General features: G+C 41.3%; 1 long non-coding RNA gene and 1 pseudogene across 1 annotated transcript in view; both read right to left on the bottom strand.

Annotated features, from left to right (window-relative positions):
• The window catches only part of LOC118531539 (sodium channel protein type 10 subunit alpha-like), a 53867-nt pseudogene extending 34269 nt beyond the window's left edge, over positions 1 to 19598 (bottom strand).
• The window catches only part of LOC118521678 (uncharacterized), a 217213-nt gene that overhangs the window by 113584 nt on the left and 75734 nt on the right, over positions 1 to 27895 (bottom strand). The window lies entirely within an intron of this gene.

The following is a 27895-nucleotide window of genomic DNA, read 5'->3' as shown; positions in this document are numbered from 1 at the left end:
CACTATTTTCTTGATTGTAAGGAAATTAAAGCTGGAGGAGATTGTCTCTTGTGCTGGGTCTTCCAGCCTTACTAGTGGTAGAACTGGGATTCTAAACAGGTCTTTCCACCCCTCTCCTATGTGCTCACACCAGCAAGTCAAGTTACCTCCCATGGGACAGTTCTTAGAACAGCCCCACATGACTTTGCAAAGTTTGAAGAATTACAGTCTGGGAGGTATGATGGGGGCATAAAAATGTGCAACCTCAAAGCTTTTTAGGATAACCCATAAGTCTCCTCCATGGCCCCCAAGACAGTGCCCCCAGCGGGGCTCAGCACTTACCACCAGGTCCCCCAGAAGCATCACTGTCAAGAAAAGGATGAGGCATATGGATTTCTGGCCAACTTCCATGCAGGCCCACATGTTCTCGATCCACTCTCCACACAGGATCCGGAAGATGATGAGGAAGGAGTGGAAGAGGTCGTGCACGTGCCAGCACGGCCATTCTTCATTGGGCGCGGAGATATTATGCCGGTTGTCCCAGTAATTATCCCCAAGTATCTGCTTGCCCACCAGAGCGAAGACAAAGACAATGATGGCCAGGATGATGGTGAGGTTCCCCAGCGCTCCCACCGAGTTCCCGATGATCTTGATGAGCGTGTTTAAGGTTGGCCAGGACTTGGCTAGCTTGAAGACCCACAGCTGCAGAGAAGCAGAGACTGTCACGTCCTGGCTGTTCTTCTCATCACCTTTCATCTCCAGTCTTGACCCAAAACCAAGGGTCAGGGAGAAGCACAAGGCAGCTCATTTCGTTAAGATGGGGGTGCTCCCAGGAAGCTGCTTTTTGAGACCTTTCTTTCTGTCATCAGTTACTCAAAAATATGACCAGCCTTCTATGGGTCCTCATGTATCAACACTCTTCAGCAACTGTGGCAGTCAGGAGTTTTATAGTGGAGTGGTGGTCTCGCCATATGTATGCTATTCTGTAGCCATAGGCTTCCTGAATGCTGGCCTATTCTATGGGGGTATGATGGAACTCACAAATAAGTGAGAATGACCAGCTTTTGACTGGGAGTAAGCTTAGCCATCTGCAGGGAGATCAGGACCCACTGTATTTGAGAGGTATTGGTGAGTCATATCTTGGGGTATTTCTCATCTTGGGGCCACTGACAGCTTCTGCAACCACCACCAACTCTGAAATGGCAAGTATATGATTTCATGGACCCAGCATTCACATGTTTGTTTAGTTGGCCAACCAAAGTACTCATGTCATTGAATGCCAGCCATGCATGTGCCTGGTGCTGTGTGAACCTGTGGGGTGTATGGAGAGAGATATGTGGGCTCCTGCCCTCATGGAACTAATGGCTTAGTTACAAAGAATAGGCAAAGATCCAAAAAGCCTTCGTTGTAAACCCTAACGTGCTAAGTCCCACAAGGGAGCATAAACACTATGCATATAGATATGTAAACATTTAAAAAATACATTTGTGCGGTTCTTTAGTTTGTTAGAAAGAAATATCTGGGTTCTGCTGTCATGGGTATTTATGGAGCACCTAGAAAGAGTCTGGCTCTGGCCTAGGGGTTAAGATGCAATGCTGAACAGAACAGTGCAACAATAGTTTTAGCAGCCACACAGCAGTAAGCCCCGAGAGAGGTTTAATCCTCTCATATGGGCAGTTCCATTCCCACTTCTCTTTGTGATGGGGGGGGGGGTGTACAATGGTCTATGTTCACCTTAGACCCAACCTGGAAGTTATTCTCCTCATACTGGAAGCAGAGCCTAAAACACCAGTTTTGTAGACTAAACAGAGGCAGCACATAAGCCCAAACAAACACTCAGCATTGGAAACTAGATGGAACCCTTTTGCGGAGGGTATTGGGAGAATGCCAAGTTTCCTTAGCAGCATCATTGCTACAGGTTTCCACTCTCACAGTAAACTCTGGACAAGTACAAAGGCAGAGACTGAAGTAGGATCCTTGTGGGGCACGACTGGGGACAGTGAGGGACACATGGGCATGCTCACTGGCCATAAGCAAAGGGCCAGGCATTGACTCTTGCCTTAATTGAATCGAAGTTTCCACTGGTTCCTTAGTTAGTTGGGGTGGGGGTGGGGAGTTTAAAAATTAATATTAGAGTCCTGTTAGGTAGCAATTTGTTGTCCATAATTAAGCTTATGTTAAACTGCAAGCAAATTGTGTGTAATTGTCATTAGAGGGCATGAATTGAGTGATCCTCTATGAATTCTTTTGTTGTCTTTAGAGAAGGCAAGAGAACAAGATCCCTTTGCTTGCTGCTCTAGAGATATCTAGGGGCTCGGGGGCCCCTAGTGTTAGCTATCAGTCAACACCCAGTTACAGAGTGCCTGCTGTAGAGCCTCGGAATGAGCTGGCTGGCTCTTGCTGGTGCCTAGAGTGAGTGGTCCAGGAGAGCAGCCCCCTCCACCCCCACGCAATTGCTTTCTCTACACTTTGCCCAGCTTACCATTACATCAGAAAGAATTTTTTTTTAAGATTTTATTTATTTATTTGAGAGAGAGAGTGTGAGTGAGAGAGAGAGAGAGCATAAACTGGGGAGAGAGGCAAAGGGAGAGGGAGAAGCAGGCTCCCTGCTGAGCAGGGAGCCCAACGTGGGGCTGGATCCCAGGACCCTGGGATCATGACCTGAGCCAAAGGTAGATGCTTAATCAACTCAATCACCCAGTTGTCCCTCAAAAAGAATTTCTTTATAATATCACATAAGATTTATAAATTGTTGCTTTTAAGTGCTGCTGAATATTGCTTCACATTTAATTAACCATTTCTCTAGTTAATCTCAATATAAAAATTTCTATTTAGAGGGGAAAAGACTGGAAGGAAAAAAGCCAAGTTGATAATATGGACATATTTGTATGGAAATATATCCAAATATCTTGAATCTTAGAGTTAAACTTTTCTCTATATTTTCAACTTACTTTAATTAGGATGCTTTACTTTTAGAATAGAATGAAAAGTAAGTCTAAAGGTAAGTCTGTCCTCTACTGGGGGCGGTCACCATTTGGTGATGAAGTGGGCCTTATGACAAATATCAATAGACAGGGTAATATGGTAGACTATAGTGGATCCCCCTTGTGTTTTCCTTTCCATCAAAAAGTTATTAAAAATGCTGGATAGGAGTGCCTGGGTGGCTCAGTCGGATAAGTGTCTGCTTTGGCTCAGGTCATGATCCCAGGGTCCTGGAATCAAGCCCCCGCATCTGGCTCCCTGCTCAGCAGGGAGTCTGCTTCTCCCTCTCTTTTTGCCCCTTCCCCCTCTGCTTGTGCTCTGTCTCTGGCTTTCTCTCTATCAAATAAATACATAAAATCTTTAAAAATGCTGGATAATAGGGCGCCTGGGTGGCTCAGTCATTAAGCGTCTGCCTTTGGCTCAGGTCATGGTCCCAGGGTCCTGGGATCGAGTCCCACATCGGGCTCCCTGCTCGGCGGGGAGTCTGCTTCTCCCTCTCCCACTGCCCCTGCTTGTGCTCCCTCTCTCGCTGTGTTTCTCTCTGTCAAATAAATATAAATAAATAAATAAATAAATAAATAAACAAACAAATAAATAAAATGCTGGGTAATAAAATCTAAGGTGCGTTGATGATCTATCAATAAAGTAAGTAAATTCTGTAGCCAAAAATTAAATAAATATGGGAATTCAGATATATAAACAGACTGTTCAAGCTAGCTTTTTTCTCTGAAGACATTTGTAAAATCAAGTGAATCTAGCATAAGTTTTAATGGTCTCATGAAGCATGGAGAGCAGGAAGCTTCTCTCAGGGCCTGTCTGAGGTAGAAGGTCTAACAGGAATTTATCCCCCCTTTAAGACTGGATCCCAAAGAGCTCTAACTTCCATGTAAGGACAAACCAGAAATAAACCCAGGAGAATGTCAGGAAACTTAAACGTCTGGTCCAGGTAGAGGGTGGGAAACTGACACTGAGAATTTGGACCCCAAAAGTGGTGCTCACATAGGATTTTGGCTAGAATTCACACTGCTAAGTTATTTCAACCTGAGAATTTAATTTAGAGCAAACCTACAAAGTGCCTTGCGGAAGTGAATGCAAATATTTTCTGAAGAAACCACCCTGCATTCCAGGTCTCAAAGCACGGCCACCCAAAAGTGTCTAAGAGTTGCAGTAAAATAAACAAATACACAATAATGAGGCATCACAAGAGAGTGAGATCCAGGATGTGTATGTGTAAACTGCCATTCAATTTCCTTAGGTAATAAAATTATTAGCCAGAGATAACAGTATAAGTATATATAATATGCTTAAAGAACTAAAACACAAACTGGAAGATATGGGAAGAGAACAAGAAACTATAAATAATAATAAGTTTTGAAAAATAACTAAATGGAACTTCTAGAAACGAAAAATATAACACATTTAAAAACTCTATGGAGGAGTTTCACATCAGATGTGATACAGTTTAGGAAAGAATTAATGAATTGCAGATATATCAGAAGAAATGATCCAGAAGGTAGCCAGAAAGACATAGATGGAAAATATCAAAAAGGCATAAGAACACAGAGACTAGAGTGGGAGAGTTTAATATACATCTAATAAAAGTCCAAGAGAAGAAAAAGAGTGGTGTGGAGGCTAGATTTGCCCATATAATGTCTTGGGACTTTCTGGAACTGAAGAAAATCATAAATCTGTAGATTCAAGAAATCAAAGAATCTCAAGCATTAAATATAAAAATAAATAAGCCCATACCTGGACACATGCTAATGAGATTACAGAACAGCAAAGGCAAAGAGAAGATTTTAAAAGCATCCAGAGAGAAAAGAACAACAGTTAAATTGAAAGCCGACTGTTCATCTGCAACAATAGGGGCTAGACCACTATGGAATAAATAATATCTTCAATGAACTGAGATAAAGTAACTATCAACTATCAACTTTCTTTACATTCATTAGAAATTTCTCTTAAAGACAAAGACAAACTGAAAGGCAAATTTCAGTTAAATGAAACTGAGAGAGGTTCCTGCCAGAAGACACCCACTTAAAGAAATTCTAAAAAATCTACTTCAGGCAGAGGGAAAGTGTCACATGCAAGAATGTAAAAAGAGCAAAGATGTGCCAAGCATGAGGGTGAATCTAAACAAGCATTGAGTGGATACAACAATAAAGTCTCATGGGGTATGGCACAGACTGACTATATATATGGTCACCATTCACTTCTGCTCCTCTCAGACACAAAGGAAGACTGTTTTCCACTTTTAATTGCAAATAGTTGCGGTCATGTTATTGGATTCTGGCTAATGGAGTGCAGATGGAGACAGAAGTAGTGTATTCTACTTTCAGGCATAGGCGTAAAACACCAATGCACTTTCTCATGCCCTCCCATGGTTACTGTAGATGTCACCCATTGAAGATGGTGACATCATATCATCCTGGATCCCTGAGTCACTCCATGGAGGAGACACTCCAGGAGAACTTCCCAACCAGCACTGAATATGGTGTGAAACAGAAACCTCTATTATGTTAACTCACAGTTGTAGAGATTATCACAGTAACTAGTTGTACTTATCTTGAGTAATATAGAAATTGGTACATTGAAAAGAGCTGTTGCCACTCCAAGACATCAAATGTGTGACACTGGCTTAGTGGTCATGTTGTGGACAACAAGAAAACTGATATAAGAAGGCTCAGAAAGTGCTGACCTGTGTTGCAATGGCAGAACCATTCCCTGGATAATTCTGAGGCAGATCATGAGCCTCATGGGCCAGTAGCCCTAGGGGAAGGGTTTATAAAACAGAACCTTAGTATTGTGAGTCAGATGTAGATGGTTACATCTGTCAGGCTGTTACAAGAAAGAGATGATTTGGAGAATATTTGGCCGATTAATAAGAAATAAAAGGAAATAGAATCCAGAAATTTAGGGGGGTGGAACAAGATGGCGGAGGAGTAGGAGACCTGGATTTCGTCTGGTCTCAGGAATTCAGCTGGATAGGGATCAAACCATTCTGAACACCTACAAACTCAACAGGAGATCAAAGAAAAGAATAGCAACAACTCTCTGAACAGAAAAGCGACCACTTTCTGGAAGGTAGGACATGTGGAGAAGTGAATCTGAGGCGATATTCGGGAGGATAGACGGCGGGGGAGGGGCCTCCGTCGGCCGCTTCTGGCAAGTGATAGAGCCACGGAGCACAAAATCGGAACTTTTAGAGTCTGCTCCACTGAGGGACGTCACTCTGGTGGCTAAGCTGGGGGTGGAACCCTCGCGGGACAGTGTGGTCTCGGGACCCTCGGGGTCACGGGAAAACCGGGGGTGCCTGAGTGCAGCAGAGCTCCCAGGGATCGGAGCAGGGAAGCCGGCTGCAGAGACGGAGCCGAGGCGCGGGCTCTCAGCTCAGGGTTGCCATAAACCGTGATCCGCGGCACAGTCGGGCCACTGCCGCTCCAGCAGGGACCCAACAAGCGGCAGATCCGGGGAGACTCCCCTTCCTCCCCCCCGGGAGGAGAGGTGCGGGAGCGCACCGCGGGGATCTGCTGGATTTGGAGACTCCACACGGGGTCAGGTGCCAGAGATAGAAACGCGCTGTCACAGGCCGGGTGAGCACGGAGTGCGGCCGGAGACCGGGGAGACGGGAGTGACTGACTGCTTTTCTCTGGGGGCTCACTGAGGAGCGGGGCCCCGAGTTCTCGGCTCCTCCGGGGCGGAGATTGGGAGGCCGCCATTTTCACTCTCGGCCTCCAAAGCTGTACGGAAAGCTTGCAGGGAACAAAAGCTCCGAGAGCAAACCCAAGCAGATTACTTAGCCCGGACCGGCAAGGGCGGGGCAATTCCGCCTCCGGCAAAGACATTTGGGAACCACGGCAACAGGCCCCTCCCCCAGAAGAGCAGCGAGAACAGCCAGCCAAGACCAAGTTTACCCATCAATGAGAATGGCAGAACTCCAGAGCTAGGGGAATGCTGCACATAGAATCCATGGCTTTTTTACCATGATTCTGTAGTCTTTCAAAGTTAATTTTTTTTTTAACTTTTTTTTTTGAATTTTTCTTTTTCCCTTTTTCAACCAACATCTTATCAATCCCTTCTTTAAAAAAGAATTTTTATTTTTCATTTTTAGAGTCATATTCTATCCCTTCATGGTAGTTACCTGTATTTTTGGCATATATAAATAAGTTGTTCTCTCTTTAAAATTTTGAGATAGTTTCTTCTAACGATCAAAATATACCCTAAATCTCTAGTGTATGGTTTTTTTCTACTCCCCTGCCTGATCACATTCTCTCCCTTTTTTTTCTTCTTTTTTTTAAATCCTCTTCTTTCTTTTTTCAAACAACTTCTTATCAATTCCTTTTATAAAATTTTTTATAATTTTCACCTTAACAGTCATATTCCATCCCTTCATCATATAAACCCTTATTTTTGTACATATATAAGTTTTTCTTTCTTTAAAATTTTGGGAGGCACTTTCTTCTAACAGACCAAAATACACCCAAATTCTAGTGTGTGGCACTGATCTATGTACCAGCCTGATCATATTTGATTATATTCTGCTTTTTTTTGTTTTGTTCTGTTTTTGTTTGTTTTTATTTTTATCTTTTTCTTTTTTTTCTTTTTCTTTTTTCTCTCTTTCCCTTTCTTTTCCCCCTGCTTCAGATCTTTTCTGATTTGTTTAGAGTATATTTTCTGGGGACGTTGTTACCCTGTTAGCATTTTGTTCTCTCATTCATCTATTCTCCTCTGGACACAATGACAAGACGGAAAAAATCACCTCAAGAAAAAGAACAAGAGGTAGTACCGACTGCCAGGGACCTACTCAATACGGACATTAGTACGATGTCAGATCTAGAGTTCAGAATCATCACTTTAAAGATACTAGCTGGGCTTGAAAAAAGCATGGGAGTTATTAGAGAAACCCCTTCTGGAGAAGTAAAAGAACTAAAATCTATCCAAGTCGAAATCAAAAAGCCTATTAATGAGGTGCAATCAAATATGGGGGCGCTAACTGCTAGGATAAATGAGGCCGAAGAGAGAATCAGTGATATAGAAGACCAAATGGTGGAAAATAAAGAAGCTGAGAAAAAGAGAGATAAACAACTACTGGATGACGAGGGCAGAATTCGAGAGATAAGCGATACCATAAGACGAAACAACATTAGAATAATTGGGATCCCAGAAGAAGAAGAAAGAGAGAGAGGGGCAGAAGGTATAATGGAGCAAATTATAGCAGAGAACTTCCCTAATTTGGGAAAGGAAACAGGCATCAAAATCCAGGAAGCACAGAGAACCCCTCTCAAAATCAATAAAAATAGGTCAACACCCTGACATCTAATAGTAAAACTTACGAGTCTCAGAGACAAAGAGAATATCCTGAAAGCAGCTCAGGAGAAGAGATATGTAACCTACAATGATAGAAACATTAGTATGGCAACAGACCTATCCACAGAGACCTGGCAGGCCAGAAACGACTGGCAGGATATATTCAGAGCACTAAATGAGAAAAATATGCAGCCAAGAATACTAGATCCAGCTAGGCTGTCATTGAAAATAGAAGGAGAGATAAAAAGCTTCCAGGACAAACAAAAACTAAAGGAATTTGCAAACACGAAACCAGCCCTCCAAGAAATCTTGAAAGGGGTCCTCTAAGCAAAGAGAGAGCCTAAAAGCAACATAGACCAGAAAGGAACACAGACAATATACAGTAACAGTCACCTTACAGGCAATACAATGGCACTAAATTCATATCTTTCAATAGTTACCCTGAATGTAAATGGGCTAAATACCCCAATCAAAAGACACAGGCTATCAGATTGGATTAAAAAACAAGACCCATCGATATGCTGTCTGCAAGAGACTCATTTTGGACCCAAAGACATCCCCAGATTGTAAGTGAGGGGGTGGAAAACCATTTACCATGCTAATGGACACCAAAAGAAAGCTGGGGTGGCAATCCTTATATTAGACAAATTAGATTTTAAACCAAAGACTGTAATAAGAGATGAGGAAGGACACTATATCCTACTTAAAGGGTCTATCCAACAAGAAGATCTAACAATTGTAAATATCTATGCCCCTAACATGGGAGCAGCCAATTATATAAGGAAATTAATAACAAAAGCAAAGAAACACATTGACAACCATACAGTAACAGTGGGGGACTTTAACACCCCCCTCACTGAATTGGACAGATCATCTAAGCAAAAGATCAACAAGGAAATAAAGACTTTAAATGACACACTGGACCAAATGGACTTCACAGACATATTCAGAACATTCCATCCCAAAGCAATGGAATACACATTCTTCTCTAGTGCCCATGGAACATTCTCCAGAATCGATCACATCCTAGGTCATAAATCAGGTCTCAACCAGTACCAAAAGATTGGGATCATTCCCTGCCTATTTTCAGACCACAATGCTTTGAAACTAGAACTCAATCACAAGAGGAAAGTCGGAAAGAACTCAAATACATGGAGGCTAAAGAGCATCCTACTAAAGAATGAATGCGTCAACCAGGAAATTAAAGAAGAATTAAAAAAAATTCATGGAAACCAATGAAAATGAAAACACAACTGTTCAAAATCTTTGGGATGCAGCAAAGGCAGTCCTAAGAGGAAAGTATATAGCAATACAAGCCTTTCTCAAGAAACAAGAAAGGTCTCAAGTCCACAACCTAACCCTACACCTAAAGGAGCTGGAGAAAGAACAGCAAATAAACCCTCCTGCTAAACCCAGCAGGAGAAGAGAAATAATAAAGATCAGAGCAGAAATCAATGAAATAGAAACTAAAAGAACAGTAGAACAGATCAACGAATCTAGGAGCTGGTTCTTTGAAAGAATTAACAAGATTGATAAACTCCTGGCCAGACTTATCAAAAAGAAAAGAGAAAGGACCCAAATCAACAAAATCGTGAATGAAAGAGGAGAGATCACAACCAACACCAAAGAAATACAAACAATTATAAGAACATATTATGAGCAACTCTATGCCAGCAAATTCGATAACCTGGAAGAAATGGATGCATTCCTAGAGATGTATCAACTACCAAAACTGAACCAGGAAGAAATAGAAAACCTGAACAGACCTATAACCACGAAGGAAATTGAAGCAGTCATCAAAAATCTCCCAAAACACAAAAGCCCAGGGCCAGATGGCTTCCCAGGGGAATTCTACCAAACATTTAAAGAAGAATTAATACCTATTCTTCTGAAACTGTTCCAAAAAATAGAAATGGAAGGAAAACTTCCAAACTCGTTTTATGAGGCCACCATTACCTTGATCCCAAAACCAGACAAAGACCCCATCAAAGAGGAGAATTAGAGACCAATATCCTTGATGAACATGGATGCAAAAATTCTCACCAAAATACTAGCCAGTAGGATCCAACAGTACATTAAAAGGATTATTCACCACGCCCAAGTGGGATTTATCCCTGGGCTGCAAGGTTGGTTCAACATCCACAAATCAATCAATGTGATACAATACATTAATCAAAGAAAGAAGAAGAACCATATGATCCTCTGAATAGATGCAGAAAAAGCATTTGACAAAGTACAGCATCCTTTCTTGATCAAAACTCTTCAGAGTATAGGCATAGAGGGTACATACCTCAATATCATAAAAGCCATCTATGAAAAACCTACAGCGAATATCATTATCAACGGGAAAAACTGAGAGCTTTCCCCCTAAGGTCAGGAACGTGGCAGGGATGTCCACTATCACCACTGCTATTCAACATAGTATTGGAAGTCCTAGCCACAGCAATCAGACAACAAAAAGAAATCAAAGGCATCCAAATCAGAAAAGAAGTCAAACTCTCACTGTTTGTAGATGATATGATACTTTATGTGGAAAACCCCAAAGACTCCACCCCAAAACTGCTAGAACTCATACAGGAATTCAGTAAAGTGGCAGGATATAAAATCAATGCACAGAAGTCAGTGGCATTCCTATACACCAACAACAAGACAGAAGAAAGAGAAATTAAGGAGTCGATCCCATTTACAATTGCACCCAAAACCGTAAGATACCTAGGAATAAATCTAACCAAAGAGTCAAGGAATCTGTACTCAGAAAACTATAAATACTCATGAAAGAAATTGAGGAAGACACAAAGAAATGGAAAAACGTTCCATGCTCATGGATTGGAAGAACAAATATTATGAAGATGTCAATGCTACCTAGAGCAATCTACACATTCAATGCAATCCCCATCAAAATACCATCCACTTTTTTCAAAGAAATGGAACAAATAATCCTAAAATTTGTATGGAACCAGAAAAGACTCCGCATAGCCAGAGGAATGTTGAAAAAGAAAAGCAAAGCTGGCGGCATCACACTTCCGGACTTCCAGCTCTATTACAAAGCTGTCATCATCAAGACAGTATGGTACTGGCACAGAAACAGACACATAGATCAATGGAACAGAATAGAGAGCCCAGAAATGGACCCTCAACTCTATGGTCAACTCATCTTTGACAAAGCAGGAAAGAATGTCCAATGGAAAAAAGACAGTCTCTTCAACAAATGGTGTTGGGAAAACTGGACAGCCACATGCAGAAGAATGAAACTGGACCATTTCCTTACACCACACACAAAAATAGACTCCAAATGGTTGGAAGACCTCAATGTGAGACAGGAGTCCATCAAAATCCTAAAGGAGAACACAGGCAGCAACCTCTTCGACCTCAGCCGCAGCAACTTCTTCCTAGAAACATCACCAAAGGCAAGGGAAGCAAGGGCAAAAATGAACTATTGGGACCTCATCAAGATAAAAAGCTTTTGCAAAGCAAAAGAAACAGTCAACAAAACCAAAAGACAACCGACAGAATGGGAGAAGATATTTGCAAATGACATATCAGCTAAAGGGCTAGTATCCAAAATCTATAAAGAACTTATCAAACTCAACACCCAAAGAACAAGAACAAAGAATCCAATCAAGAAATGGGCAAAAGACATGAACAGACATTTTTCCAAAGAAGACATCCAACTGGCCAACAGACACATGAAAAGGTGCTCAACATTGCTCGGCATCAGGGAAATCCAAATCAAGACCTCAATGAGATACCACCTCACACTAGTCAGAATGGCTAAAATTAACAAGTCAGGAAATGATAGATGTTGGCAGGGATGCGGAGAAGGGGGAACCCTCCTACATTGTTGGTGGGAATGCAAGCTGGTGCAGCCACCCTGGAAAACAGTGTGGAGGTTCCTCAAAAAGTTGAAAATAGAGCTACCATACGATCCAGCAATTGCACTACTGGGTATTTACCCCAAAGATACAAATGTAGGGATCTGAAGGGGTACGTGCACCCCGATGTTTATAGCAGCAATGTCCACAATAGCCAAACTGTGGAAAGAGCCAAGATGTCCATTGACAGATGAATGGATAAAGAAGAAGTGGTATATATATATATACAATGGAATATTATGCAGCCATCAAAAGGAATGAGATCTTGCCATTTGCTAGGACGTGGATGGAACTGGAGGGTATTATGCTGAGTGAAATAAGTCAAACAGAGAAAGACATGTATCATATGACCTCACTGATATGAGGAATTCTTAATCTCAGGAAACAAACTGAGGGTTTTGGAGTGGGGGGTGGGGTGGGAGGGATGGGGTGAATGGGTGATAGACACTGGGGAGGGTATGTGCTCTGGTAAGTGCTGTGAATTGTGCAAGACTGTTGAATCTCAGATCTGTACCTCTGAAACAAATAATGCAATATATGTTAAGAAAAAAAAAGAAGATAGCAGGAGGGGAAGAATGAAGGGGGGGAAATCGGAGGGAGAGATGAACCATGAGAGACAATGGACTCTGAAAAACAAACTGAGGGTTCTAGAGGGGAGGGGGGTGGGAGGATGGGTTAGCCTGGTGATGGGTATTAAAGAGGGCACGTTCTGCATGGAGCACTGGGTGTTATGCACAAACAATGAATCATGGAACACTACATCTAAAACTAATGATGTAATGTGTGAGGATTAACATAACAATAAAAAAACTAAAAAAAAATTCTCTCATCCACTATTTCTAATGTAAAAGAAAAAAAAAAAAGAATCCAGAAATTTAGAGCCTTGAAGTTTCAGGAAAGTACACTATTTTAGATCCTAATCAATAAGCAATAGGATCAAGTCTTTCAGTATTGAAGACCAGTTAAATTTTTCAATGAAATGAAGCAAATCTTAGCAGAGATTCTCTAAATGCTGTTGCCACCATTTGAGAGCCACCAGTTGAGAGAGAAAGGCATGGGGATGAGAAAGCAAAGAAAAAAAGGGGAATTGAGAACTTTGTCACAGACCACAGAGAGGTCTGAAGCCACCTAAGTTTTGAAGGAATTGCATTGCAAAAGAAACCATGAGCCCTGATTGAAAAAGCCTTTGACTGTTTAAAGCTGAAAACAAGCCTTAGCCATGTTTCCACAATCAGGAGGCAAGCTTTGAAGATTGTACAGACCTTCCTTGGATGTGGCAACCTCACTTCTTGAAGTAGTCCCACCTGGAGATGACTGGCTTGCATCAGAAGAGGACAAGAGTGAGAAATAGGGGCGCCTGGGTGGCTCAGTCGTTAAGCGTCTGCCTTCGGCTCAGGTCACGATCCCAGAGTCCTGGGATCGAGTCCCACATCCGGCTCCCTGCTCCGCGGGAAGCTTGCTTCTCCCTCTGCCGCTCCCTGCCACTCTGCCTGCTTGTGATTCCTCTCTCTCTCTCTGTGTCAAATAAATAAATAAAATCTTAAAAAAAAAAAAAAAAAAAAGAGTGAGAAATAAACCTTGACTGGGTTAAGCTATGGAGTTTTGGGGATTGTTTGTACAACAGCTAGAATTATTTATCATTAATTAAGTCACATAACTTTTTTTAAACAAGATAAAATTAACATAATAGTAAGTTGGGAATTATTTACAATTGATTAAATCATTTAACTTTTTAAAAACAAGATAAAATTAAAATGCTTAGCAAGGAGTAAATTGGGAAGGGACAACTAGAGTTAAAAGTGGTCTTGGAAAGTAAAAGTCTTAGCTAACTTTTGAATTTAATTAAATAATTCCTAAGGTAACCACTCAAAGAATAACAACCGAGAGGTTTGCAAACCAATAAAGGAGGAAAATGGAACAGGAAAAATAAACAATTCAAAGTAAATCAAGAATTGAGGAAGAGAGGGGGTGCCTGGGTGACTCAGTTGGTTAAGCATCTGCCTTCAGCTCATTTCTTGATTCCAGGGGCCTTGGACCAAGCCAAGCAGGGAGCCTGCTTCTCCCTCTCCTGTCTCCATACCCCCCCCAACCGCTCATGCCCTCTCTCTCTCAAATAAATAATAAATAAATAAATAAATAATAAATAAATAAATAAATATATAGAATCTTTAAAAAAATAATTGAAGAAGAGAGTACAAAAATACTAGGACAGATGAAGCAAATAGAAACCCCAAAATATAATGATAGATACAAATCCAAACATATCAGTATTCACAATAAAGTAAGTGGGCTAAATGTTTTGGTTAAAAGACAAAGATTGTCTTTTAAAAGCCCTAAAGATATACAAAGGTCGTAAAAAAAAGGACGGGTAAAGATACATCATGCAAATTCTATATCAAAGGAAAACAGCGTCATTTAATTAATATGAGGCAGATGAGATATTTTTTTAAGGCAAAAAGCATTTTTAGGGAGAAAGAAGGTCAATTCTTACTGATAAAAGTTTCACTTTACAGGGAAGATATAACAACTTAAAATATGTATGCATTTAATAACACAGCCTCAAGATAGAACCATAAGGAGATACAGACCATGCCATAATCATAAGTGGGAGATATTTTTATACACTACCATCTCAGTAATTGCTAGAACAGGCAGACAAAAATAAGCAAGGATTTAGAATATTTGGACCACACAATGAACTTTCTCTACCCGATGGATATATGCAGAGTATTGTACTCTACAGCTGCAGAAGACACCTTTTCAAGTGAATAAGGAACATTTTCAACATGCTGGGCCAAAAGAAAATTACAATAAACTTCAAAGCATTAAACATGCAGCGTATATTCTCTGACTATAATACAATTAAGCTAGAACTCGATGGCATAAAGATACCCAGAAAGTAAGAACCGTGCTTCTAATTAACCTTTGAGTGAAAGCAGAAATCAAATTTGAAATTTGAAAATATTTAGAACCAAACAATAAGGAAAATTCTACATATTAAAGCAGTTCTTAGAAGGAAATGAAGTATTCATTGAATATATTGGAAAGGAACATAGGTTGAAAATTCCATCTGAAGAAGTTAGAAAAGCATAAAATATGTAGGACGGAGGATGTAATTAAGATGCAGGATTACTTGAAATAGAAAACATCAGTGAAGGAGAGGAGACCAATGAGCTAAAAGTTGGTTCTTCGAAAAGACTAATTAAATTGAGGACCTTTGGCAAGGCTAATAAGAACAGATGAGAGAAAGCACAAATCACCGTTTTTAAAGAAATAAAAAGGTAACATAAGTGCAGGTGATATAGACCCTTAAAATATAATGGCATAGCATACATGACTTTATGCCAAAAAACTTGAAAATTTAGACAAGGGAAATTTTTAGAAAAATATAACTTACCACAACCAATTTGAGAAACAGAAAACCTGACAAGTCCCACAGCCAGTAAGAAAATTCAGTCGGTCATGAAAAATCTTGACCTCAAATGGCCTCATTGGTGAATTCTACCAACCCTATAAGGAATAAGTAATTCCAATCTTCCCCGAAGACTGGGTGTAGAGGAAGAGGACTACTTCTAACCTTTTTATGGAAATTAGCACAACCTTGACACCTAGATGCTAACACCTGGAAAGTGCAACGTAGGAAGGAAAATTACAGGCCAAATAGTACTCATCAATACGGACGCAAAAATTTTAAGCAAATTATAAGCAAACTGAATCTTCCATTAAAAAAATGTATATCATAATCAAGTTGGGTTCATCCGAGGAAGGCAAAGTTGATTTAACAGTAGAAAATCAATTAATATAATTCACCACTTCAACACATTATGGACAAAAATCATTTGATTCTCTTAATATATGCAGGGCGATTGTCTGATAAAATTAAACATCCATTCATGATGAATATTCTTAACAAAGAGAACTTCCTAAACCAATAAAGGTTTCTTTTTTATCTTTATTTTTTTTTTTAAAGATTTTATTTATTTATTTGACAGAGAGAGACACAGTGAGAGAGGGGACACAAGCAGGGGGAGTGGGAGGGGGAAAAGCAGGCTTCCCGCCGAGCAGGGAGCCCGATGCGGGGCTCGATCCCAGGACTCCGGGATCATGACCTGAGCTGAAGGCAGACACTTAACCATCTGAGCCACCCAGGTGCCCCTCTTTTTTATCTTTAAAAAACAAATATTAGACTCAGTGAAATAATGGAAGCACTCTCTTGAGATCGGGAAAACAGCAAGGATGTCTGCTATTAACACTTCCTTTCAACAGTACACTGGGCATCCTATCATCACAATAGTGTAGTTAAAAGAACCAAATGTTATAAGTATTAGAAAAAAAGAAATAAAACTCACTATTTGCATATGATATGATTGTGTTAAAAATTTAAGAGATTATATAGATAAATCAGAATAAGAAATTTGTGGATATAAAAGTACTAAGTAGCAAAATGTTAGCAAAAAAAAAAACACTCAGAAAAGGACATTTAAAAAGAGATTTCATTTATAATAGCATAATGAACTAGGGAATATCTAGGAATAAATCTAACAAAAGATGGAGAAAATTCCTTATGGAAAAAAATATAAAACTTTAGGGAGAGATTATACAACTATTGAAAGATTTAAAAAAATGGAGAGTGTGCTGTTTTCATAGGTCAGAAGACTACATAACGTAAAGTTTGCATTTCTTCCCAAATTGATGTATAAATTATTACAGTCCCAATAGAAAAGAACAAGTTTTGTGCGTATGTGGGGATGTAACTTGGCAAATTGATTCTAAAATGCATATGGAGGTGCAGAGGCCGAGATACTCTTGAAGTAAAACAAGGTGGGTGACTTGCTTTACAGACACAGACATGCTCAAGGCAATTGCAGTATGTAAGACATGTGGTATTGCTAGAAGGACAGACCAGTGGATGCATGGAGCCAGGATTTCACTAATGGGAAGGGAAGCAATGCTACTTTGAGAGGGAGCAACAAGCAAGAAAGAATATACAACATTTTCATTTCTTCCTTCTTTCCTTTTTTTCCTCCTTTCTTTCAACCAACAAGTGTTTATTGAGTTCCCACTACGTGCTGGGCTTTGGGATAGAATGGTAGACAAGGAAACCCTGGGTTTTGTCTCACGGATAATTGCAAACTCTGTAAACAGGTTAATTTGATGGGAGAATCCAACCTAAGATAATGTGGCTGGGGAGAACCTCTCTGAGGAGGTGACAGGTGGGTTAAGCCAGGAGAAATGAGAATGAATGATCTAAGTAAAACAAGGGAAAAGCATCCCGGGCCGAGGGAATGAACATGCAAAGGACCAGAGGCAGGAATAGTTCTGTTAAGTGTGACAAAGAGAGAGGAGGTCTCTCTGGCTGGAGCAAAGTGGGCAAAAATAGATTGTTTGCAGAGGTAAGCAAGTCTTGATTACGCCAATATTTGGAGACCATCACAAGGACTCTGGATTTTGTCCTCAGAGCAATGGGAGACCACTGAAAAGTTACTTGTAAGCAATGTAAGATGATAATACTAGGATAAACTGTGTGCATGTGGTTGGCCAGGGGAAGTATCGGGAACTCTTACGTGCTATCTGCTCAAGTTTTCTGAAAAATCTAAAAGTGTTCAAAGAAATAAAGTCTGTTAATAAAAATGATGAAACTGACGATCTGGGCTGTGTGAATTTTCTGCAGTAATGTCCACAGCTCAGGGGTAGGCACAGCAGAGGGAATATTTAGCTTCAACTTGAATATTTGCTAGGGTTTGCCAAATACAAAAATGTGAAGGGCTAGAGCCAAAAGGTGGTTGAGTTTCTTTCAAGGGTATAATAATACTGATTGACCATGGTATCTAAGTCAGGTAATGAGAAATGGGGAGATGGTGGAGGAGGAGGAGGACTCAAGGCCCCCAGGAAAGCATTGGGGTGGTGGCTGTAGTCAGGGAATGGTGAGATGAGCAGCAGGTCAGGATCAGGACGGTGGGGGTAGAGGGGCAGGTGCCTGGAGAATTCTGTAGGCCTGGACTATGGAGTAAACCCGCCTATTTGTGCTTGTTTGAGAATATAGGCTTCATGGAATTGGCAAAAGAAGCATGTAGACTTGAAAACACCATGCTTATATTCCTCCAAGTGTGCCAAAAATGTTAATATTTTAGTAGGAAACTAACTTCAGGCCCTCCCAGGGCATAGGGAGTATGGAATCTTGCTCCCTCAATGTTTGTGTGTGGGTGTCTTACACACCTTTAACAGGTGCCTGCCTCTTGACATCATTTTCTAGATATTTAGAGAAATCTGTCCTACAAATGTCCTTCTAAAAATCTGTCCTTCTAAAACACTCAAAAAGTGTTTTAATTCCTATCTTCTCAAGTTTCCAGGTTATGGGTAGAGGGCCCTGTAGGCCCACCATGCCCTTCTCTCCATAGGCCAATGAAAGACATCATCTCAGACAGATGTCACTAACTGGTGGTGTATGACACAAATGTGTCCCAGGACCTGCTTCATTTGGCTTTTAGAGTGCCTTTTTAAAAATTGCATTAGTAGCTAGTATTAAAATCTGGATTTCTTGTTTCTCATGAAAAGTTGGAAACTGTGACAATAATGGATAGGGCCACCTCCTTGGCATAAGTCACTCTGACTCCTATGTAAATGCCCCTCCCTGGAGGCCTGCTCTGTGTTGGGTCTGCCTACCTGAGTACGTGGGACAAATAGCCAGTGCCAAGATCTCTTGCTTGGCCAGCTCTATGTCATCACCTCCTGATTCCTGCAGGCCTTTGAGTTTGCCACCCCACTGCAGGTAAACCAAGTCAGGGAGCTCAGTGCTGCTTTGCTGGCTCCCACAGGCCCCAGGCAGACTTTCTGGACGAGAAGTGGATGTGATGAGATTGCCGGGCATTCTCTCCTTCACTCTGTCCTCTCTCTCCAAAGCTGGACACTGGACCCTAGTTGGCACTGAGAGAATACTGAGGATGGTCATTAGCCCATGCTAACAAGCCATGCCATGTTACGTCAAGGAGTTAGCACTGTGCCTGACACATTGTCAGTGCTCAAGAAACAGTAGCTTCTATGATTATCACTGTTATTGTTATTTGATAAGAGAGCAGGAGGGTGCAGATGAGGGGGCCCAGGCCCAGAGATGAGAAGGCATGCCCCCACTCTGAGTAAGTAGAAAGGGCCAAGTCTCCAGCTTCCTGCACAGGGACAGGACAAGAAGAGTTTGCTGGCTGGTGAGGTCCCCAGAGGACAGTATCTGTTCTCAGGGGTGTGGCTCCCTGAATGTGGAGGGAGTCTCCCCAAGTTGCCAAGAAAGAACATTACCAAGCAGAATGTCCACAGCACTGACAGGCTCCCCTTCTTGACCGCACCCAGCTCTATCAGGCTCACAGTGACAAAGATGCCGTCAAAGAGGTTCCATCTCTTCTGGAAGGAACAGTAGGGGTCAAAGGCAATGATTTTGAAGACCATTTCAGCTGTAAAAAACACAGTAAAGACCTGTGGTTGGAAACAAGGATCCAACTCAGCAGCGTCTGTGGGGACACGGGGTAATGACAAATAGGGCAACAGGGAAATGTCTAGTTTAAAAATAAAATAACAAATCATTTTACTTTGTTCTTATTCAGTTTCTATATACTCTGTGGGCTCTTGAAGGACTGAGGATGGGAACACTCAGTGTGACAGCATAGAGAAATCTCTGGAGATATGCATTAGAACCCATGCTTCAGTGTTTTCATATGAATGGTGGTAGAGATGGATAATCATTAGGATAATAATTGTTATATAATTATGTAAATGAGAAGTCAATCTGGTTCAGTTGTTTAAAAGCTTGGATTGTAGGGCAACACAGACCCACATAAAAATCCAACTTAGCCATGTCTGAGCTTGTGAAAGCAGACACAGGTCAATTTCCTCATCTGTATAATGGGCATAAAATGAGATAATGCATACGCAGTTCTCAGCAAAGGTCCTGGCCAATAGTAACTCATTAATAAATAATAGCTGTTAAACTAGAACAATAGTAATAAATTCTAATATTCTTTCAGCTCTGAGTGCCTTTAGTTGTCTTAAACACAACAAGATTCTGACACTGAGAGAGGTCAAGCCCAGGCTCAGGTCATGGGAAAAGTAGCAGGGAAGGGAGACAAGTAAGGAAGAAGGGTCAGGTGCAATTCTCTCATTTGCTCTTAGCAAAGCCTCTCGCCAGCCTGGGAAACAGAGGTGGTTGCATCCCCTTTACACAAAAGGAAATGCCGTGAGTTTAAGTGATCTGCCTACTACCACAGACTGCAACTGTGTGATTCAAAGAGCATGCACTGAGTGCCCTTTGTAGACAAGTGAGGCATGGCAGGGTAGGGCTGAGGTTCTGAGTCCTGCTGAGACCTGGGTCAACTGGCTCCATCGTCATGGGCTGTGCCATCTTGGGCAGGATACTCTTAGTCTCAGTGCCCTCTCTTAGTCTCAGTGCCCTCTTTGGGGCTGTGAGGATGGTGATAGCCTCAAGGCATTGTTGTGTTGTAGAGATAACACTTACCAAGCCCCAAACTCTCTGCCTGCCTTTCTTGCTTTCTTTTTAAAACATGGCACTATGCTCTGTCCCAATGGTAAAGGCCTTTTTCCATTCTTGTTACAACTTCCCCATCTACAAAATGAGAGTGTGGGCTTTGAGGTCTCTTCCAAAAGACCCTCTGTGGACTATGCTGACTTCTTGGAAATAAGCTATTCCTTCTCTTTCCACGTCCCCTCTTCATATCAACTTTTTAAAAAAATTTTTTATTGTTATGTTAATCCCCATACATTACATCATTAGTTTTAGATGTAGTGTTCCATGATTCATTGTTTGTGCATAACACCCAGTGCTCCATGAAGAACGTGCCCTCTTTAATACCCATCACCAGGCTAACCCATCCTCCCACCCCCCTCCCCTCTAGATGATGATAGTTTGGTGATGGATAGTGATGGAGTTTGTTTTTCAGAGTCCATCGTCTCTCATGGTTCATCTACCCCTCTGATTTCCCCCCCTTCATTCTTCCCCTCCTGCTATCTTCTTCTTTTTTTTTCTTAACATATATTGCATTATTTGTTTCAGAGGTACAGATCTGAGATTCAACAGTCTTGCACAATTTACAGCGCTTACCAGAGCACATACCCTCCCCAGTATCTATCGCCCAGTCACCCCATCCCTCCCACCCCCCACCACGCCAGCAACCCTCAGTTTGTTTCCTGAGATTAAGAATTCCTCATATCAGTGAGGTCATATGATACATGTCTTTCTCTGATTGACTTATTTCACTCAGCATAATACCCTCCAGTTCCATCCACATCGTTGCAAATGGCAAGATCTCATTCCTTTTGATGGCTGCATAATATTCCATTGTATATATATACCACTTCTTCTTTATCCATTCATCTGTCGATGGACATCTTGGCTCTTTCCACAGTTTGGCTATTGTGCACATTGCTGCTAGACACATCGGGGTGCACGTATCCTTTCTGATCCCTACTTTTGTATCTTTGGGGTAAATACCCAGTAGTGCAATTGCTGGATCGTATGGTAGCTCTATTTTCAACTTTTTGAGGAACCTCCATACTGTTTTCCAGGGTGGCTGCACCAGCTTGCATTCCCACCAACAGTGTAGGAGGGTTCCCCTTTCTCCGCATCCCCGCCAACATCTGTCATTTCCTGACTTGTTAATTTTAGCCATTCTGACTGGTGTGAGGTGGTATCTCATTGAGGTTTTGATTTGGATTTCCCTGATGCCGAGTGATGTTGAGCACCTTTTCATGTGTCTGTTGGCCAGTTGGATGTCTTCTTTGGAAAAATCTGTTCATGTCTTCTGCCCATTTCTTGATTGGATTCTTTGTTCTTTGGGTGTTGAGTTTGACAAGTTCTTTATAGATTTTGGATGCTAGCCCTTTAGCTGATATGTCATTTGCAAATATCTTCTCCCATTCTGTCGGTTGTCTTTTGGTTTTGTTGACTGTTTCCTTTGCTTTGCAAAAGCTTTTTATCTTGATGAGATCCCAGTAGTTCATTTTTGCCCTTGCTTCCCTTGCCTTTGGCGATGTTTCTAGGAAGAAGTTGCTGCGGCTGAGGTCGAAGAGGTTGCTGCCTGTGTTCTCCTTTAGGATTTTGATGGACTCCTGTCTCACATTGAGGTCTTCCAACCATTTGGAGTCTATTTTTGTGTGTGGTGTAAGGAAATGGTCCAGTTTCATTCTTCTGCATGTGGCTGTCCAATTTTCCCAACACCATTTGTTGAAGAGACTGTCTTTTTTCCATTGGACATTCTTTCCTGCTTTGTCAAAGATGAGTTGACCATAGAGTTGAGGGTCCATTTCTGGGCTCTCTATTCTGTTCCATTGATCTATGTGTCTGTTTTTGTGCCAGTACCATACTGTCTTGATGATGACAGCTTTGTAATAGAGCTGGAAGTCCAGAATTGTGATGCCGCCAGCTTTGCTTTTCTTTTTCAATGTTCCTCTGGCTATGCGGGGTCTTTTCTGGTTCCATACAAATTTTAGGATTATTTGTTCCATTTCTTTGAAAAAAGTGGATGGTATTTTGATGGGAATTGCATTGAATGTGTAGATTGCTCTAGGTAGCATTGACATCTTCACAATATTTGTTCTTCCAATCCATGAGCATGGAACGTTTTTCCATTTCTTTGTATCTTCCTCAATTTCTTTCATGAGTATTTTATAGTTTTCTGAGTACAGATCCTTTGCCTCTTTGGTTAGATTTATGCCTAGGTATCTTATGGTTTTGGGTGCAATTGTAAATGGGATCGACTCCTTAATTTCTCTTTCTTCTGTCTTGTTGTTGGTGTATAGGAATGCCACTGACTTCTGTGCATTGATTTTATATCCTGCCACTTTAGTGAATTCCTGTATGAGTTCTAGCAGTTTTGGGGTGGAGTCTTTGGGGTTTTCCACATAAAGTATCATATCATCTGCAAAGAGTGAGAGTTTGACTTCTTCTTTGCCAATTTGGATGCCTTTGATTTCTTTTTGTTGTCTGATTGCTGTGGCTAGGACTTCTAATACTCTGTTGAATAGCAGTGGTGATAGTGGACATCCCTGCCACGTTCCTGACCTTAGGGGGAGAGCTCTCAGTTTTTCCCCATTGAGAATGATATTCGCTGTAGGTTTTTCATAGATGGCTTTTATGATATTGAGGTATGTACCCTCTATGCCTATACTCTGAAGAGTTTTGATCAAGAAAGGATGCTGTACTTTGTCAAATACTTTTTCTGCATCTATTCAGAGGATCATATCGTTCTTGTTCTTTCTTTGGTAATGTATTGTATCACATTGATTGATTTGCAGATGTTGAACCAACCTTGCAGCCCAGGGATAAATCCCACTTGGTCATGGTGAATCATACTTTTAATGTACTGTTGGATCCTATTGGCTAGTATTTTGGTGAGAATTTTTGCATCCATGTTCATCAGGGATATTGGTCTGTAATTCTCCTTTTTGATGGGGTCTTTGTCTGGTTTTGGGATCAAGGTAATGGTGGCCTCATAAAACGAGTTTGGAAGTTTTCCTTCCATTTCTATTTTTTGGAACAGTTTCAGAAGAATAGGTATTAATCCTTCTTTAAATGTTTGGTAGAATTCCCCTGGGAAGCCATCTGGCCCTGGGCTTTTGTTTTTTGGGAGATTTTTGATGACTGCTTCAATTTCCTTAGTGGTTATAGGTCTGTTCAGGTTTTCTATTTCTTCCTGGTTCAGTTTTGGTAGTTGATACATCTCTAGGAATGCATCCATTTCTTCCAGGTTATCGAATTTGCCTGCATAGAGTTGCTCATAATATGTTCTTATAATTGTTTGTATTTCTTTGGTGTTGGTTGTGATCTCTCCTCTTTCATTCATGATTTTGTTGATTTAGGTCCTTTCTCTTTTCTTTTTGATATGTCTGGCCAGGGGTTTATCAGTCTTGTTAATTCTTTCAAAGAACCAGCTCCTAGTTTTGTTGATCTGTTCTACTGTTCTTTTAGTTTCTATTTCATTGATTTCTGCTCTGATCTTTATTATTTCTCTTCTCCTGCTGGGTTTAGGCTTTATTTGCTGTTCTTCCTCCAGCTCCTTTAGGTGTAGGGTTAGGTTGTGGACTTGAGACCTTTCTTGTTTCTTGAGAAAGGCTTGTTTGCTATATACTTTCCTCTTAGGACTGCCTTTGCTGCATCCCAAAGACTTTGAATAGTTGTGTTTTCATTTTCATTGGTTTCCATGAATTTTTAAAATTCTTCTTTAATTTCCTGGTTGACGCATTCATTCTTTAGTAGGATGCTCTTTAGCCTCCATGTATTTGAGTTCTTTCTGACTTTTCTCTTGTGATTGAGTTCTAGTTTCAAAGCATTGTGGACTGAAAATAGGCAGGGAATGATCCCAATCTTTTGGTACTGGTTGAGACCTGATTTATGACCTAGGATGTGATCGATTCTGAGAATGTTCCATGGGCACTAGAGAAGAATGTGTATTCCATTGCTTTGGGATGGAATGTTCTGAATACGTCTGTGAAGTCCATTTGGTCCAGTGTGTCATTTAAAGTCTTTATTTCCTTGTTGATCTTTTGCTTAGATGACCTGTCCATTTCAGTGAGGGGGGTGTTAAAGTCCACCACTATTATTGTATTGTTGTCGATGTGATTCTTTGCTTTTGTTATTAATTTCCTTAAATAATTGGCTGCTCCCATGTTAGCAGCATAGATATTTACAATTGTTAGATCTTCTTGTTGGATAGACCCTTTAAGTAGGATATAGTGTCCTTCCTCATCTCTTATTACAGTCTTTGGTTTAAAATCTAATTTGTCTAATATAAGGATTGCCACCCCAGCTTTCTTTTGGTGTCCATTAGCATGGTAAATGGTTTTCCACCCCCTCACTTTCAATCTGGGGGTGTCTTTGGATCTAAAATGAGTCTCTTGCAGACAGCATATTGATGGCTCTTGTTTTTTAATCCAATCTGATAGCCTGTGTCTTTTGATTGGGGCATTTAGCCCATTTACATTCAGGGTAACTATTGAAAGATATGAATTTAGTGCCATTGTATTGCCTGTAAAGTGACTGTTACTGTATATTGCCTGTGTTCCTTTTTGGTCTATGTTGCTTTTAGGCTCTCTCTTTGCTTAGAGGACCCCTTTCAAGATTTCTTGTAGGGCTGGTTTCGTGTTTGCAAATTCCTTTAGTTTTTGTTTGTCCTGGAAGCTTTTTATCTCTCCTTCTATTTTCAATGACAGCCTAGCTGGATCTAGTATTCTTGGCTGCATATTTTTCTCATTTAGTGCTCTGAATATATCCTGCGAGTCCTTTCTGGCCTGCCAGGTCTCTGTGGATAGGTCTGTTGCCAATCTAATGTTTCTACCATTGTAGGTTACATATCTCGTCTCCCGAGCTGCTTTCAGGATTTTCTCTTTGTCTCTGAGACTCGTAAGTTTTACTATTAGATGTTGGGGTGTTGACCTATTTTTATTGATTTTGAGAGGGGTTCTCTGTGCTTCCTGGATTTTGATGCCTGTTTCCTTTCCCAAATTAGGGAAGTTCTCTGCTATAATTTGCTCCAATATACCTTCTGCCCCTCTCTCTCTTTCTTCTTCTTCTGGGATCCCAATTATTCTAATGTTGTTTCATCTTATGGTATCGCTTATCTCTCGAATTCTGCCCTCGTCATCCAGTAGTTGTTTATCTCTTTTTATCTCAGCTTCTTTATTTTCCATCATTTGGTCTTCTATATCACTGATTCTCTCTTCGGCCTCATTTATCCTAGCAGTTAGCGCCCCCATATTTGATTGCACCTCATTAATAGGCTTTTTGATTTCGACTTGGTTAGATTTTAGTTCTTTTACTTCTCCAGAAAGGGTTTCTCTAATAACTTCCATGCTTTTTTCAAGCTCAGCTAGTATCCTTAAAGTGATGATTCTGAACTCTAGATCCGACATCGTACTAATGTCCGTATTGAGTAGGTCCCTGGCAGTCGGTACTACCTCTTGTTCTTTTTCTTGAGGTGATTTTTTCCGTCTTGTCATTGTGTCCAGAGGAGAATAGATTAATGAGAGAACAAAATGCTAACAGGGTAACAACGTCCCCAGAAAATATACTCTAAACAAATCAGAAAAGATCTGAAGCAGGGGGAAAAGAAACGGAAAGAGAGAAAAAAGAAAAAGAAAAAAAAAAGAAAAAGAAAAAGATAAAGATAAAAACAAACAAAAACAGAACAAAACAAAAAAAACCAGAATATGATCAAATATGATCAGGCTGGTACATAGATCAGTGCCAAACACTAGATTTTGGGTGTATTTTGGTCTGTTAGAAGAAAGTGCCTCCCAAAATTTTAAAGAAAGAAAAACTTATATATTTACAAAAATAAGGGTTGAAATGATGAAGGGATGAAATATGACTGTAAAGATGGAAATTATAAAAAATTTTATAAAAGGAATTGATAAGAAGTTGTTTGACCAAAGAAAGAAGAGGATTTAAATAAAAGAAAAAAAAGGGAGAGAATGTGATCAGGCAGGAGAGTAGAAAAAAAACATACACTAGAGATTTAGGGTATATTTTGATCTGTTAGAAGAAACTATCTCAAAATTTTAAAGAGAGAACAATGTATATATATATATATGCCAAAAATATGGGTAACTACTATGAAGGGATAGAATATGACTCTAAAATGAAAAATAAAAATGTTATTTTAAACAAGGGATTGATAAGATGTTGGTTGAAAAAGGGAAAAAGAAAAAAAAAAGACAGTTAAAAAAAAAATTAACTTTGAAGGACTACACAATCATGGTAAAAAAGCCATGAATTCTATGTGCGGTATTCCCCTAGCGCCGGAGTTCTGCCGCTCTCATTGATCGGTAAACTTGGTCTTGGCTGGGTGTTCTCGCTGATCTTCTGGGCGAGGGGCCTGTTGCTGTGGTTCCCAAATGTCTTTGCCGGAGGCGGAATTGCCCCGCCCTTGCCGGTCCGGGCTAAGTAATCTGCTCGGGTTTGCTCTCCGGAGCTTTTGTTCCCTGCAAGCTTTCCGTACAGCTTTGGAGGCCGAGAGTGAAAATGGCGGCCTCCCAGTCTCCGCCCTCCGAGAACTTGGGGCCCCGCTCCTCAGCGAGCCCCCAGAGAAAAGCAGTCAGTCACTCCCGTCTCCCCGGTCTCCGGCCGCACTCCGTGCTCACCCGGCCTGTGACCGAGCATTTCTATCTCTGGCACCCGACCCCGGGTGGAGTCTCCAAACCCAGCAGATCCCTGCGGTGCGCTCCCGTGCCGCTCCTCCCGGGGGAGGAAGGTGAGTCTCCCCGGATCTGCCGCTTGTTGGGTCCCTGCTGGAGGAGCAGTGGCCCGACTGTGCTGCGGATCACGGTTTATGGGAACCCCGAGCTGAGAGCCCGCGCCTGGGCTCCGTCTCTGCAGCCGGCTTCCCTGCTCCGATACCTGGGAGCTCTGCCGCACTCAGGCACCCCCGGTCTTTCTGTGACCCCGAGGGTCCTGAGACCACACTGTCCTGCAAGGGTTCCACCCCCCACTTAGCCACCGGAGCGACGTCCCTCAGCGGAGCCGACTTCTGAAAGTTCCGATTTTGTGCTCCGTGGCTCTATCACTTGCCAGAGGCGGCCGACGGAGTCCCCTCCCCTGCCGTCTATCCTCCCGAATATCGCCTCGGATTCACTTCTCCGCACGTCCTACCTTCCAGAAAGTGGTCGCTTTTCTGTTCAGAGAGTTGTTGCTATTCTTCTCTTCGATCTCCTGTTCAGTTTGTAGGTGTTCAGAATGGTTTGATCCCTATCCAGCTGAA

Source organism: Halichoerus grypus, chromosome 13 (genome assembly GCF_964656455.1).
Source record: "Halichoerus grypus chromosome 13, mHalGry1.hap1.1, whole genome shotgun sequence".
Lineage (NCBI taxonomy): Eukaryota > Metazoa > Chordata > Mammalia > Carnivora > Phocidae > Halichoerus > Halichoerus grypus.
The sequence above is the reverse complement of the archived record's forward strand: the minus strand, read 5'-3'. Positions and strand labels throughout refer to the sequence as shown.